Below are 15,778 nucleotides of genomic sequence, written 5' to 3' on the forward strand. Positions count from 1 at the left end.
CATATTCAATTCCCAAAGGATATGTGCACAAGTGTCCTTGGTGTTCTAACTTACGAGAAAGTCCTTGGTGAAAGATCCACTAGGGAGAATGACTTGTTAAGGAGTGTATTGGTGACCTACGAGGGAGCCTTCTTGGTAATTCAACCTACAAGGAAGTCTTTGATGGTGTGTAGTCCACTGGGGAAATATAACTTGCTGGGGAGTTTTGGCGGTGCTTTCAATGTACGAGGAAGTCTTTGATAATGTGTACTCCACTGGGGAAAATTTTCTTCTTCCCTTTCATGACTCACTAGAGAACTTGTGTTGATTCCACTCACGAGGGGGTTTTATTAACTCCATGGGAAATTTTTTTTCACAACTCTCAAAGGGGTTATCCTTGTGCCTTAGACTGGGAAAGGGGAGTCCTTCCATGATACTGTACTTTACTAGGGATTTGGTTGATGATCTTAACTCATGGGAGAGTTTCTTTAGGGATTTCATTACCGCTAAGGAATGTTCTTGATGCCTTTAATTCACTGGGGAGTGTTTTGATAGTCTTTGTGTCCTTTACCCAACTGAGGGTATTTCTATCATTTTCAGATGCATTCTTGAATTTTCTTTTGCATTTCCTACCTTCTAGGAACCCACTGGGGATATTTGATTTTTTTTTTTTTTATACTAAATACACGTATTTTAGTGGAGTTGCCTAAACTACACGTAGTTTAGCCATCAGACCTTCCCACCTCTTCAAAAAAAAAAAAAAAAAAAAGAATTCCAATGGTTACCAACCGTTTCTTTTCTTTCTCTTCTTATTTCTCTTCATCTTCTTCATCTTTTCACATTCTCTCTCACTTCCTCACAATTTGTCTTTTCCACTAAAATTATCTCATCCAAAGCTCTTTTTCTCTCTCAAACTCTCTCATCCCCATGGCACCCAAGTCCAACAAAAGCTTCTACGTGATTTCTAGCAATGTGTTCAACCTCATTCATTGGAATGGGGTTGTGAGGTTGAATAAGTCCCTTTCACTGACCCACAAGCCACATGATCATCTCTTGGAAAGTGCAAGGACCAGATTGGTAAGTTTTTCAAACTTTTCTCATTTCCAAGTTTTGCTTTGATCTTCCATTTTAATTTATTTTTGGACATGTAAATGCTTGGGTTTTGCTGTGGTTTCGGTTTTAAAAAAACCTAACACTTTAGGAGGGTAGGAACATATTTAGGATGAGTTTTGATCGAAATGTTGCTGAAAAATGTCAAAGAACACTTCTTTGTTTGTGTTCATGCGTACATGAGTATTGGCTTGCATACATAGCTTGTATTCGTGCGTACGTATACATGACCCATGCATACGTAGGCTCCCTTCATGCGTACGAATCCATGTTCTTTAGTTTACATGGACGCATGATCCATCTTTCATATGCACGTGGCGTCCCTACGTACGCAGATGCAGGCCTGCATGCGCACGCTGGCACTTGGAAACCCTATTTTGACTGTTTTAACTCCTTTTTCACTTATTTTCTCATCTAACTGTAATTTTAATGCTCTATTTTCATTTTTTTTGCAAACCTTTCCTTCTTGGGTAGGGGCAGCACCAACCATGTTGCTGCTTGGTATAGGGTCTTAACCGATAAGACAAAGGGCCACATACGCACTATGAGCTTTAAGCCTATCATATGTTTGCTACCGGAGACCACATCCAGCGCCATTTTGGTGTAGTCCTTGGCAAAGAGGTGGTACGATACTACCCACACCCTTCATATTGCTGATTGGGAGAAGACAGTGACTCCTCATGACTTTCACCGAATGAACGGCCTTAGGTATGATGGGACGCTCGTCAACCTGAGGGTACATTGAGCGTGTAGCTAGGCATAGAATTGCTTGGGAAGAGGTACTTGACAAATACAATCCGTTATTATGACATTGAGAGGGATTACAAGCCTCTCCCACAGGTGACTCACGATGACTATGTCCGAATGGCTAGGGCCTTCTTGTTGTATATTCTGGGGGCATATCGCTTCACCAATGGAGGGCAAACAGTGTCCCTGAGGTGGCTATCCCTCTGCCATGATTTTATGGAGGTTTGGGCGGCCAACTAGGGCCAAGCATGTCTTGCTTGCTTGTCTTCTTTGGACACACTCAATAGAAGGACTTTGCGTCAGCTGGTGGGGCCTTGGAATCTTCTTGAGGTTAGTTCTCTCATCCTTTCTAGCATCTTACAATGTATGTGTTTCCCATTCTTGTAATTGAGCTTATTCATATGTCATCTAGGCTTGAAAATTGTGCTTCACACTTTTGCAAACTGTATCTATATATGTACCTTGCAAACTGTCATCTTGCAAACTGCATTCATATCCATACCTTGCAAACTATACCCATTCTTCTTGCACACTATCATCTTGCAAACTATCATCTTGCACACTATCATCTTGTGAACTGTCATCTTGCAAACAGTCATCTTGCAAATTGTGTTTTCTTTTTTTAGCATTGGGCCATGAAGTATGGTCTTATCACTCATGGGGCAAAGGTGGATCTGAAGAGCTTCTCCTTAGTTAGGACTAACTTTGACAGACTTTCTTTTGAGGAGGTGAGTTAAACATTCATTTTTCCCTATTACTTTCTCTTACATGCTCTTAGGATTCTTCATTTAACCCTACATGCTATCACAGGTCATTTGGTGTCCATAGGCGAAGGCTCCTGCTATTGCGGACCCAAACTTGGAGGTTGTCACCATCATCATTTCTGAGATCACCCAACCTTTTGAGGGTGCTGGTCTAAGGTTTCTTTACTTGGTAGAGAGGGTATGCTACTAGTTGGTGGGTGAGGATGCACCACAAGTTTTGTAAAATCCTCCACAGTTCATGCTCGCCCCACTTTCCATAATGGATGTTGAGTACCATCTGTGGAGAGATGGCATTCCCTACGCCAAGTGTCTCACAGATGAGATGGGGTATGATGAGTTTAATGAGACTCGTCTCATGTCCTTATTCACGACGAATGTATCATTTCCTCTCCATTTCCCTTCATTCTTCTTTCTTGTACTTCTGCACATAGTGATACTTGTTGATGCCCATTTTTTTCAAAAGGGCCCAATAGTAGAAGAAGCCCAACAATAGAGAAGGTGAGAAGGAGAAAATGGTAAAGAAATAAGGAAACAAGCCTAGTGGGCTAGAATGGCAGGATTAATGGCCAGTAGGCCCACAAGAATACAAAAGGTAAAGAAGAACTATGAATGTTCAATTTGTGTATAAAACACCTTGAACATTTAGACCCCCAATTCACAAATTACCAATTCAAGCTTATTATCAAAAAATATGTGTGGAACATGAACATAAGCTAAAACCAAATTGATAAAACAATCTAAACCAAATAAAATCACAACCACAGCAGAAATTAAATGGCAAAGATTAAGGGAAGAGAGATGCAAACACAAGGACAACACAGCGATGTGTTATCGAAGAGGAAACCGAAGTCCTTGGCATAAAACCTCTCCACCGTCCTCCAAGCGGTCAATAATCCACTAAAGAATGAAGTTGGGATACATGAACAGTAGTAGAGTCTCCAAGCCTAATCTACCCAGTGTACTTAAGCCCTCCAAGCTTCTTGATCCAACAAGGTTGCGCCGAACCTTTTTCTTCTTTAGCTTACTGGATTCCGCTATAACTTATAGTATCAACCAATATCAATTGGTCCCTTCCTAACTGCTTCCCAAGCACCAAATAGCATTCTCACAGATATAGGTATGGTGAGAAAAGGTTTTGGTTAATATACTTCTCAAGGATTTAACAATGGAGAGGGTGAGAGTAGAGGAATTTGGAGAATCAAAAGATGAAGATTGTGGATGAGTCAATCTTGTTTTTCTATAGGGTTTCTCTCTCAAAATTCTCTCTAGAAGCTCTCTACATTTCGTGGGTATAAGAGGTATTTATATTGGTGTGTGTACGGAATGCAAAGAGTCAATTTTTCCCAAACAAAGTGGACTGCCAACTTGGCCTTGCGACTTGACAGAGTCGCGAGTCCAAGTGCGAGTTAACTGAATGGCCAAATTGAACTTTTTATCCTGTAGTGCTCCAGCTGGCATGACTGTTCAGCTCTTCTGCATGCTTCACTCGTATGCATCCTTTGGTGACTTGCAAGTTGCGAGCAAGCCGCGAGATCCAGTCGTGAGTCCCTTGCTAAGTGCACAATCTTGAGCTTTTCTTCACACTCTCTCACACCTAGATACAGGGTTTCTAAGTGCTGAATTTCAAGAAAATTGGCACAGAATAAAGCCAACAAAATGGTTGATTAAATTCAACCTTACAAAGTAAATGGGCCAAGGAAGCCTAATGAATGAAGTAGTAAGCCCATGGGAATAATAAGAGGTAAAGAGGAAGTAAATAGGCTAGGAAAGCTCGAGAAATGTATTAGTAAACTCAATGGGTTAGCTTAAAGGCCAATAAGCCCGAAAAGTAATAAAAGGTAAAGATGTAGTAATTAGATCGAGGAAGCCCAAAGAATCTATCAAAAAGCCCATGGGAGTAAAAGAGGTAACGAAGAAGTATATAGACCAAGGAAACCCCAGGAATGAAATAGTGAAATGAGCTGGCATAACAGGAATGTTGGCCAACAAAGCCCAAAAGAGGTAAAGATGCGGAAAGTGGGCTATGGAAGCTTTAAGCAAAAAATTCATGAAAAATGGATTGACACGGCATGAGCATCAGTCCGCAAGCCCACAGGGTAATAAGAAATAAAAAGAGAGGTAAAACTATAGTAGAAACAATGAAGTGGTATGGTAGAATCAGTGGCCAAAAGGCCCATAGTCATAAAAAGGGAAGGGACGAGCTCAACAAGAAGATGAAGGCTTTTGCCCAAGCAATACCCAATCCAAGAAGGGGTAAAAGGCAGAAAATATGAGCCCAAAAACCCACACATCCCTCACGCCACAAGAGATAAACATTAGCTAGTCTGTACAATAGAACCAAACAAATGCAGAGGTAACAAAAATGGTGTGAAGGCTAGAAAGAAACAAATTCAGACGGAGTGGAGCATGCATAAAGGGCTAGAGCACGGGTTAAGGCTTTCAGAGGGTGTGGTTTGGTGGTGGAGAGAAAAATAGGTTTATTATTGGGTTCCTGCTCAAGCTTTTTTAGGAGAGATGTCCTACTGGGATGGCATCTCACCTAAATGAGGTAAGTATGGGCAAGGACCACTTGATGCATGCCATAGAGGTAGGTGATGAGAAAGCTAAATCCTTATCCAGATGAGTGAAGTGAAAATGGAGAAAGGTAAGAAACAAGACAAGCAATTTTGTCGAGGAATAAAGAGTGGTGGAACCAACACACTCTAAGTAGAGATAGTGGCTGGGCAGCCGGCAGGCCAATAGACAGTCCTAGAAGGACACTCATAAGGAGTCAAAAGTATTTGAGGGGTAAAAATGGTAAATCCCACCATGGAAAATGGTATAAAAAGGGATAGCTGTGAAAAGTGAAAAGGAGGGGAGGAACGAAAGGAAGGAGATGTAGAAAGAAAGAATAGAGAAAAAAAGAAAGAATAGTTGAGGGGTAAAAATGGTAAATCCCACCATGGTAGATGGTATAAAAAGGGGTAGCTGTGAATAGTGAAAAGGGGGGAGGAACAAAAGGAAGGAGAGGTAGAAAGAATAGAAAAAAAAAAAAAAAAAAAAAAAAAAAAAAAAAAAAAAAAAAAAAAAGAACACATAGAAAAACCAGAGAGATATAAGTGGTAGGAATAGAGGCATGCATCAATAGACCACTTTTTCTCTCCCTTTTGACAGACCCACTCCCTGAGGAATTGAGAATCAGAGCTTAAACTATTTAAGTCCATTTTTCCAAAAAGTGTAACTTTTACGATAAAAGCCTTCCTTGAGATTACTCACATTGGAGATTGGCTTTCTTCTTGGGTCCATTTCTACTAAAAAGCTAAGCCTACCTTTTGGTTGACAAGTTTTCCTTTTACTGTTCATGCTTCTTGGGTGATTAGTTTGCTGCTTAGTTATTAAGTTATTTGCCATAGCATTATTTCTATTTACTATATTATTCTACAATAACTTTGTAAGGGGGTGGGCTATGCTAGTAGTGTTGGGTTGCCTCCTGCTACACTAAGCCCAAGTTTTCTGGATAAGAGAGTTGGGACCGGCCCAGCTTATGCGCAAACTAGGCCAAGTCTGCCAGGGACGCGTTCACGACAGGCGAAACTGTTTCAAACAAATCGTGGCAGGCAGACATAATAATAATAAAATAAACAAAAAATATCTAGCCACTTAATGGGGAATTGACCAAATAGCCCTTAAAATCAATTACAACAACAATACTAATTGTTTTCTTTTTTATGGAAGAGAAAAAAACATAACAGAGGATATCAAATGTTAATATGCATAGGTTAGTCAGAATATTAGGGAAAATCGACCAAAAATCAAATCTGCAGGAGCAAAGCCACAAAGGGAAGAACGTTCCTTCTCAATGCGGTCAATCTCTCAAGAAAGAGTCCTACCGTGGAGATTAACCGCCTTGAGGGAAATGGGTCTGAGTGGTTTTTCTGCATAGATACTCTCGAGGTTTTCACAAAGGGCCGGATTTCATGAGGGAGAGAAGGGACCAATCTATCGGTGTATGCCCACCGTTCTAATTCTAACTATTCCTTTCTTTCTTCTCACTCGTTTTCTTTTAAGTTTTCTATTTTTTAGTCAAAATTCCCGTTGTTCCTCCTCTCTGTTCATGACAAGACCCTCCTTTTATAGTGTCTACTGTGACCAGATTTTACTGTTTTAGCCCTTAGCTCCATTTGTCTGGTCTGGGTGTACTGGCCGACCATCACTGTTCCGTTTGTGTGTCGCCCTCCCATCGCCAGACAAGGAAGAGTATTTTGTTTGCTAGTCTGCCGTGGCACTCTTTCCTGCTACAGTCTGGGTTATTTCTCTCTCCCTATCCCTCATGGCATGCACCTAATGGTTCCAACTCAGCTTGCCTATTTTGGGTAGTAAGCCATCCCAGCAGGACACCTCCCCGAAAGAGCCTGAGCCGAAACCTCTGACCCCCCGACCTCACCATGCTTTGTATTGGCTGGGTATAGGTTGGTGGTGCCTGGGCCTTGCGCGTGCCTTCATTCAATATGTGTCCAAAACTTGCCTGCTGCCCATTCATCTACCGTAGTCTGGAGGCTCGCCGTTTGTGTTCTTTGACCTCTTATATGGGCTGCTTTTTATTTTCCCGCTCCCCTCAGGAGTTGGGCTTTATTTGATGATGAGCCTTACATTTCTTTGACCAGCTCCTTAGTTTCCTTTATTTCTTGCAATGTTGTTCCGTTATTCCTGCTGTAATAATTTGATCCTGCTGGGCTTCTTTTAGGCCAGCCGTTTATTCCTTCTCCCAGTGGCTTGGCGTGGCCACTGGTTTGCTTTTATTTATGGGCTTCTACGTCCCTTTTGACTTTTCCCTTGGGCCTCATTGGCCCGTTTGCTTTCTTTGGGCTTCCTCGGCCCTTTTGCTAATTCTGCATTCTCATGGGCTTTTTATTAACTTCATTGGGCTTCCCTGACCCAATAACCTTATTCTCATCCTTGGGGTTTATGGGCCTGCCATAAACCCCTTACTTTCTTAGTTTTCATTACTTTGGGCCTGCGGCGGCCCTTTCTCGCTTTTCTACCTCATATACTGCCCATGGGATGCTATTTCTCTATTTCCGGGCTTCTTCAAGCCCACATGCCTCCTTAAGACCCATTTGTTTATTTCTTAGGCCTGTGATCCATTATTCCTGCCGCTTGGGCCTAATGGTTTTGCTGTCTGCTTTATTGCCCTGGTTATTGGGCTTTCTTTCTTTCCACCTGGATTCTCACAAATGGCCCTCAACATTTAGCCCCCTGAACATATGAAATGTTCTTGTGGTTCATATGTGAATGAAAAGACGTTTCTGTTCTCTCTCTTCACATCTTTTTCTTCTTTCTTCGCAAGTCTTTTTAAGCAATGGACCCCTTCTTATATATATATATATATATATATATATATATATATATTATATATATTTTCTTTCTTGCTGCGAACAGGGTTGTCTCTTCGAATTTCCTAGTTTGGCAGTTATTCTCTAAACATAGCCGCCGTTTCATTAATTTCATCCCATTCTGATGGCTGATCCGTCGCCTTCCTTCGTGCCGTTATTAATGACCTAGGTATTTAAAGAGGAATCCTTCTGCACTTTAAACACAAACTCCTTCCTTTCCAAGAACACATATTCTTTGTCTCTTACTCTTCACTATCTTTTCCCTTTCAAACACCCGTACCCATCTTCTCCGACTAAGTCCTCTTACCATGTCGCCGGTGAAAAGCCAAGGCTCTTCCCGCCGTAAAGGGAAGGCAATCGCTTCCGAATCTCCCGCCATTCTTGATGTAAGCGAGGAGACGGAACACTCCGAGTCAGAGCAATCTGCTGGGGAAGAGACACAGCGTGACCCCAACAGTGAATGCACCCCTTTGATCGATCCGTGGTATGAAGTCTATGGTTTATTTCTTGGGTCTATGATCCATTATTCCAGCCGCTTGGGTCTAATGGTTTTGCTGTCTACTTTGTTGCCCTGGTTATTGGGCTTTCTTTCTTTCCACCTGGATTCTCAGAAATGGCCCTCAACAAACTTTATTAGCTACCTTCCTTCACAATGTTATTATTATTCATTTCGTTTAGTATTGTAGTTATTGTAGTTATTCTATCATACTATATTCATGCCATAACATCTATAACAGTTGTTCCTACCACGGCCATGCCATACGTCCAGCCTGCTTACACCATATCGCGTTTATATTGGGATGGCTCAACTTGTGCACAAGCTAGCCTAAAGTGTAGCCCTATTTAGGCTAGTTCCAACTCTCTTACCTCAAATCCACAGGCCGTAGTGTGGCAGGAGGGATCGAGGCCTAAAAATACTCAAATATGATACTTATATCAAGCTGGTCCTGCTACTGGTGGTCCTATTGACCCCCCTCATCTACCCTAGTCAGTTTATGCTTATGGCCCTAGTGGCTTTGCTTGGGAGTGTGCATTGGGACGTAATACAAATGTTATAGGCTACCCTTTTCCTGAGGGTACACTAGTAGTGAGTTCTCTTTCAACCTTGTCTTGTCATTTCTTTTCTTGTATCTCTCAACCCTTGTTCTAACACTGTCTTCTTTTCAAATTCATCCCATTGTACAAAAGCATAAGGAGCTTGTTTGGCTTGCTGGGAACCTCAAGCTGGAGGTGACCAAGCGTTCCAAGTGGATTTATGGTCCTGGAGGGTTTTCCCACCCGTTGATGATGATGATGATGAAGATGATGATGATGATGATAATGGTGATGATGGTGGTGCTGGCAGCTCTGAGCCTACTCCTACCTATCAGCCGAGGAAGAGGTATCACCAGTGATGATCATGCAAACAGACACAGACACAGACATACAAATTTCTCTCTATTTTATTTCCTTTTTTATTTAGCATGTATTTCTACATTTTGGATTTTCATTGAGACATTGGGTTGTATTTTAAGAATAGTTTTTACATTTTTGCTTTTATTGAAGACATGTACTTAATTTACAACTTATGGGGATAATAATAACTGTATGCAATTTTATTTTCCTTAGTCCTTGACGCTTGAAATTTGAGCTTGATTGTGCCTTGAGTAGTCCTTTAGGTTGTGAGAATCATAGTAGGAGCCTTGATGGAAGAATCACACTCTAAATAAGAAAAGGAATTTGATTTTGCCTTCCTCCTTGCGTGTGCATACATGGGCCTACATATGTAGGCGTTGACCATGTGTATGCAGCCTTAACCTTACGTACTCATGCCGCGGGCTAGAAAACCCTATCCGCCTCTTTTAAGCAAAAAATAGCCATGGAGGCCACCAAACCCTCACAAAATGTGTTCTAAATTTAGAAAACACCTCTAAAGACTTTGTAATGGCAGAATTCACTCGTTTAATGGTTTCAGCATGGATTAAGAAGCTTGGCCCTAGTTTTAGGGGTGCTCTCGTCCCTCTTGGTCTCTCTTGCATCAAAGTGGATGAACCTCTCCTTCGTGTTGCTGCTGAATTTTGAATCCCTACTCGGCATGTCTTCCAATTCAATGGTGTGGAATTATGCCCTACTCTCAATGAATTTAGTGCAATCATGGGCGAACCTGACATTAGTACTCTCATTCTTCCCACTACTAATGAGGATTTCTCTAACATGGCCCAACAACTCTTTGGGATTCCTCTTGCTATTGCTCAAAGGTGGTGTATGCTTAACAAGTTGAACATCCGCATGTTTTCATGTACTTTTCTTAGTAGAATGTTCCTTTGGCTAGGGTACAGCGCTCTCACTATCTCAATGCCTTCTATTTATGCCTTCTTATGAGGTACTTCTTGGTGCACAAGACACTTCATGTAGATCAAAGGATGCTTTCAATGGTCATCAATCTAGAGAGGGGAAGTCTCGTAGGCATGATCCTGGCCAAAACTCTCAATGGTTTGGATGCTATTCATAGAGGGGAAGCAACTTTCTTTGTAGGAAGCCCTTTACTATTTCGGGTATGATTCCTAACTTTTGCCTAGGTTCTCAACCTAGTGGGATTCCTTTAATTTTTGCATGGATTGCTTTTCGGTTTTCAACCCATTGTGGCTCTTTATATCGTCATTATTTTTCTCTCTTTCTTTTATCTCTCCTTTTTCCACTCAAAACTCATGCTTTCTTTCTCTCTCTCTTCTCTCTTTCTTTTAGATATGGCTATATGAGAGGCTTTGATTGCTTCAACCTCCCTCTGTCCCTCCTAGTCAATATAAACCAAAGCATTATCGTGACTACAAGCTTAAAAACAAAGAGATGGACCCCACTGAGTTCACAAAGTTCTTGAAGCGTCTTTCCCCCTTGGGTGTCTAATGGGTGGCGGAATGGTGGCGCATTACAGGTAGGGTCAATTGTGTCTTCAAAGACAACTATGTTCCTTTGATTAGGCTTTGTCGTTGCTCTTACTACTCCCCAGGCTGCATTGTGAGGCGATTTGGTGACCGTCAAGGAGTTCTTAATGATGATGGCATCTTTCGTATCTTAGTTTTCACTAAGAGGGTCTTGGGCATGATATGTGAGACTTGGTTAAAGAGGATGGTGACTAAGGACATCTATTTCCTTCAATTTCTCCATCCTACTTCAGGTTACAAGACTTGGTTGACTGCTGACAAGAGGCCGGTTTGTATGAAAGAGAAAGATTACCAGAAGTCCAACAAAAGGAAGAGGACCAACTGACTACCTTGATATGTCCCAAATTTTATTTTTACGCACTTTATGATTCTCATGTATCTACTTTTTGAATTTAATAAAGGATTGGAATGTTCCAAATCCCCTATGGAAATAAATCATTATCTTTTAATTTGAGTAATAAGAGAATCAACCATTTTATTATCTTTGCTTATTGTCTTTATTTTCTTTTTTCTTTTTTTTTTGTGCCATGAAATTTTTGCCCATGACGTCCTTGTAGGAATTTTCACCATGGTCTTTTCCCCTATCTTTTGCCTAGATCGCTCTTTCAAGTTTTCAACTTAACAGGGATTTTTTTTTGCCTTAATTTTCACCTAGAATGTCCTCTTGGGTTTTCAACTTAGTAGGTTTTTTCTTTTTCAAATGTTATACTTTTAGAACCTATCCAAGTTCGTTTGGATGAAGCATCTCTTCCCCATCCAAGTTTGTAATTCTTGTAGCACCTCCTGACACAATCTTCTTGATAAGAAAAGGCCCAGACCATCTTAGTTTCATCCTTCATCTTGGGTCAAAAGTCTCATCTCTAAGTACCTTTAGGACTAGACCTCTTTCCTTAAGGTTTCTAGGTTTCACCTTCTTGTTAAATGCTCTAGCAATCCTCTTTTGATAACTATGTGCATGCTATTGTGCTCTAACTCTTTTCCCATCTATCAAAGCCAACTATTCATATCTTTCTCTCATCCATTGTTTATCTAGGACCATAGTTTCTACTAGTACCCTCAAAGATTGTATCTCCACCTTAATAGGGAGTACCGCTTCACTTCTGTAAACCAAAGAGTAGGGATTTGCCCCAATTGATGCACAGATAGAAGTTCTGTAACCCCATAAGGCAAATGGAAGCTCTTCGGCCCAATCCTTGTATGTCACCACCACCTTGGCTAGTATATTCCTAATGTTCTTGTTGGCTGCTTCTACAACCCCATTAGTCTGCGGTTGGTATGGCGAAGACTTGTGATGCTCAATGTTGTACAACTTCATGATCCTTCAAACCTCTCCCTTAAAGTGGGAACCATTGTTTGGTATGATCTTTTGTGGTACTCCAAATCGACAAATGAAGTTTTCTATGAACTGTACCACATGATTGGCTTTTAGCACGGAGTAGGAGTTGGCTTCTACCCACTTGGTAAAGTAGTTGATTACCACAAGAATGTACGCCTTCGGGCCTATTCTCCCATTCACACCTATGTCCCAAACTAAGAAAGGCCATGGAGAGGTCATGTTGTATAGCTCACTAGGTGGTACATGGTTCAAATTTGCACGTGTTTGGTAGTCGTGGCAACTTTTAACAAAATCCACACAATCAGTCTCCATCGTATTCTAATAGTACCCTATCTTTAGGATCTTCTTCGCTAAAATCCTCCCATTCATGTGGGGACCATAGATCCCATGATGAACTTCAACCATGAGTCTTTCGGCTTCCTCCTTCTTCAAGCAATGAAGGTGTGTACAAATACAGGATCTCCTATAGAGTTGACCTCCCACGTAGTACGTATTGCATCACCATCATCCTAATCGAACAATGCTCTCTCTTATCGGCACTGTTAGGGTACACTCCTAATACTAAGAACTTCATGATGTCGTAATACCAAGGAACTCCTTCTTCTTCTATAGTCATGACTGAAGATTCTGTCCTCCTCTTGTGTACCAACTCACAACTTTGTTCAATCTTTAAGGGTCATGTCCATACTCCTTTGAGTATTTCAACCATGGAGGCTATGGTAGCCAAGGCATCCGCAAACTGATTCCTAACCCTAGGGATGATATTGTATTCAATCTTGTCAACTTGAGTCTTCTTCAATTGGGTCAAGTCCTTATCCTTTTCCTCTTTCTCTTCTTTCCCCTTGAGTTCTGTGAGCTTGGATCCTTCTCCCATGTTTCTACGAGGGGGATCCTTCTCTAAAAAGGATGGCTTGTAGTTTTTCCCACTCCTAGTGATGTTTGTGACATTGTTCTTGAGGACTCTTTTCTTTAACTCAGTCATTTCTTTAAGGAGTATCCCCTATACAACCACCGCACTTTTCAAAATCTCATATTCTTCATCCTATTTTCCTTGGACTTCTACCGCATTAACCTCCATGGTTTTTATCAACTTTGAACAACAATCAATTTCTTCTATTTGCACCCAATTCTGATATGAGGGAGGAGCTCGACGGTAATTAGGTAAAGGGTTCTTCCTAATGTTGAGTTTGGTGATGATGCTTGGATTTAGGAGAGTTCCATTGTCTACGAGGTCTTGTATTTCATGCTTGAGGCAGAAGCAATTGTCAGTTTTATGGCCAGGTTTCTGATGGAAGTGGCAATATTCATTTAAGTTCCAAGTAGGAGGCACAGGATTAGGCATAGGTGTGGGGTCTAAGGGTTTAATGAATCCTTTGGAAGTTAAGTTCTCATAGGCTTGGGCAAGGGTCATTCCTAGGTTGGAAAATCTTGATGGGCTTTCTTTGTGAAGCTTGGGTAGGCTAAAGTTTGTTAAGGTATGATGGCACACACATTCACAAGGTTAGGTGCATTAGAAGTCGTCACTTCTCCCTCATATGTCTTCTTAATTGGCGGTTTGCTCTCACCTTTCTCCAATTGTCCATTATTGATAGCATCTTCAATCCTAGTTCCATAATCACACAATTTCCCAGAAGAACTAATAGGTGATGACAAGAGCCTACTATTATATGCTGGAAGCAAATTCTTGATGATCATGTTGATTTGGTCTATTAACCATCCTAAATGCCTTGCCTTTCCACCTTGTCATATATTCGGAACATGTCTCCCCTATTCCTTGCTTGGTAGTCTCCAAATCCCTTAGAGTCACATCAATCATAGTATTGAAGATGAATTGATCAACAAACAACTCTACTACCTCATTCCACACTTTGGTTTTAGTTAGGTCCAAACTATAGTACCACCTTGATGCACCTCCTATAAGTTAAAGAGTGAAGGCATGCAAAGTTTGCCTCTCATCCAATCCTTTCATTTCAGAAATGCTTAGATATCTACTAACATGTTGTTTAAGGTCTCCAGTTCCATCAAATTTTTCCGCATCTGAGATTTTGAACTTAGGAGGCAATGCAATGGGAGTTTTGGAGCCCATTCCACCCATGTTGTAAAGACTATCATCCATTCCTTGAGCCTTGTCAAAGGCTAGTTGCATCTTATCCATCTTTTCCTTCATGGCCACAATATCAGCGATGAGCTTATCCCTTTCATCCCAATCTTCCCCTTCATCTTCATCATGTATATCCACATGTATGGACTTCTTGATCTTGCTCTCCTCTAGCTTGGGGAGGCGACCCCCCATTTTCTTGAGAACGTCGCTTTGTTCTTCTATTGCCTTGAATATCTTTTGTGTGGTTGTGTCAACGATTGGAGTAGTCATTACTTCTTGAGATGCTTCCCCTTGCAATGTCTCTTCTTAAAATACCTTTTTTTAATATGTTTCCTTAATTTTGACCAAATGCCTTCCATTCTTTTCTCGGACCTAAATTGGAGTGGGGACTTGCTTTCTTGTTCTTGGTGGTGCAATGGTGCTTGAAAAGAAGTCCCATTTTATTAAGCCCATGTCCCAATTAAAAGGTTCCTTGTATTAACTTAATGTAAACACTCAATTTTGCACCCATAATTTAATCTTGGAAGTTAATTGGAATGACCATTTCAAGTACCCAAAAATCATAGTTGCATTTCATGCATTAAATCATTCTAACAGTCGTGACGATATGCCCGATTCCCAATTCGGACTATCAGATTGAAAGATATCACAAGATCAAGTTTTCACAGTTTGCATGCATTGTATATGGGTGAAGCTGATCACGTGTGATTAATTGAAATTAATTCTAATTGGTCAACAGTTAAAATTAATTAAATGATTTATGTGATTAGTTGTTGGATTTTATCAGAAATAAGCTTGGTTGAATAGGAATAAAATGGATAATCAGATAATAAGGGAGTTGTTGATAATTGAGTTTTTTTAATAATATTTATCTTTCAGATAATTACTATTTTATGGACCTAATTATCAAAATAAAATGGATTTATTTTGGAATATGAGTTGAAAATACGTCCAAGTGCAATTCCCGATTAAAAAACCCCTAAAAAAGAGTCTAGATCAAACCAAAAGAGGAGAATGGGCTCGGCACTTGAAAGTGCCAATCGGCACTCCAAGAGTGCCAATCGATTCATGGCAAGTGCCGAACGGCATATGGCAAGGGTCGATCGGCACTTCCATAGTGCCGATTTGATCAACTCCAAGACCCGGCCCAGAAACGTCCAAATTAAGCCAAAGCACATTAGATTCAATTTTCTAGGGATAAAAATTCGACCTAATTTGTATTTGATCAGACCTAGCTTATTTTCTAAGCACCAAACCTCTATAAATAGGGAGCTCAAATCAGAAGTCATGACCACTCTCTCCCCTTACATAAGAAAATTCTAGAAACTTTGTTTTAGGAATTTCTTTTTTGTTAAGTGACCTTATTTTAGATCTCAAAAAAGGTTCATTCTCTTTGATCTCTAGAATAATCCCCTCCTTGTGGAATGCGTTCATGCAGGTATGTTCTA

The sequence above is a fragment of the Quercus robur genome, chromosome 8 (genome assembly GCF_932294415.1).
Source record: "Quercus robur chromosome 8, dhQueRobu3.1, whole genome shotgun sequence".
In the NCBI taxonomy this organism is placed as follows: domain Eukaryota; kingdom Viridiplantae; phylum Streptophyta; class Magnoliopsida; order Fagales; family Fagaceae; genus Quercus; species Quercus robur.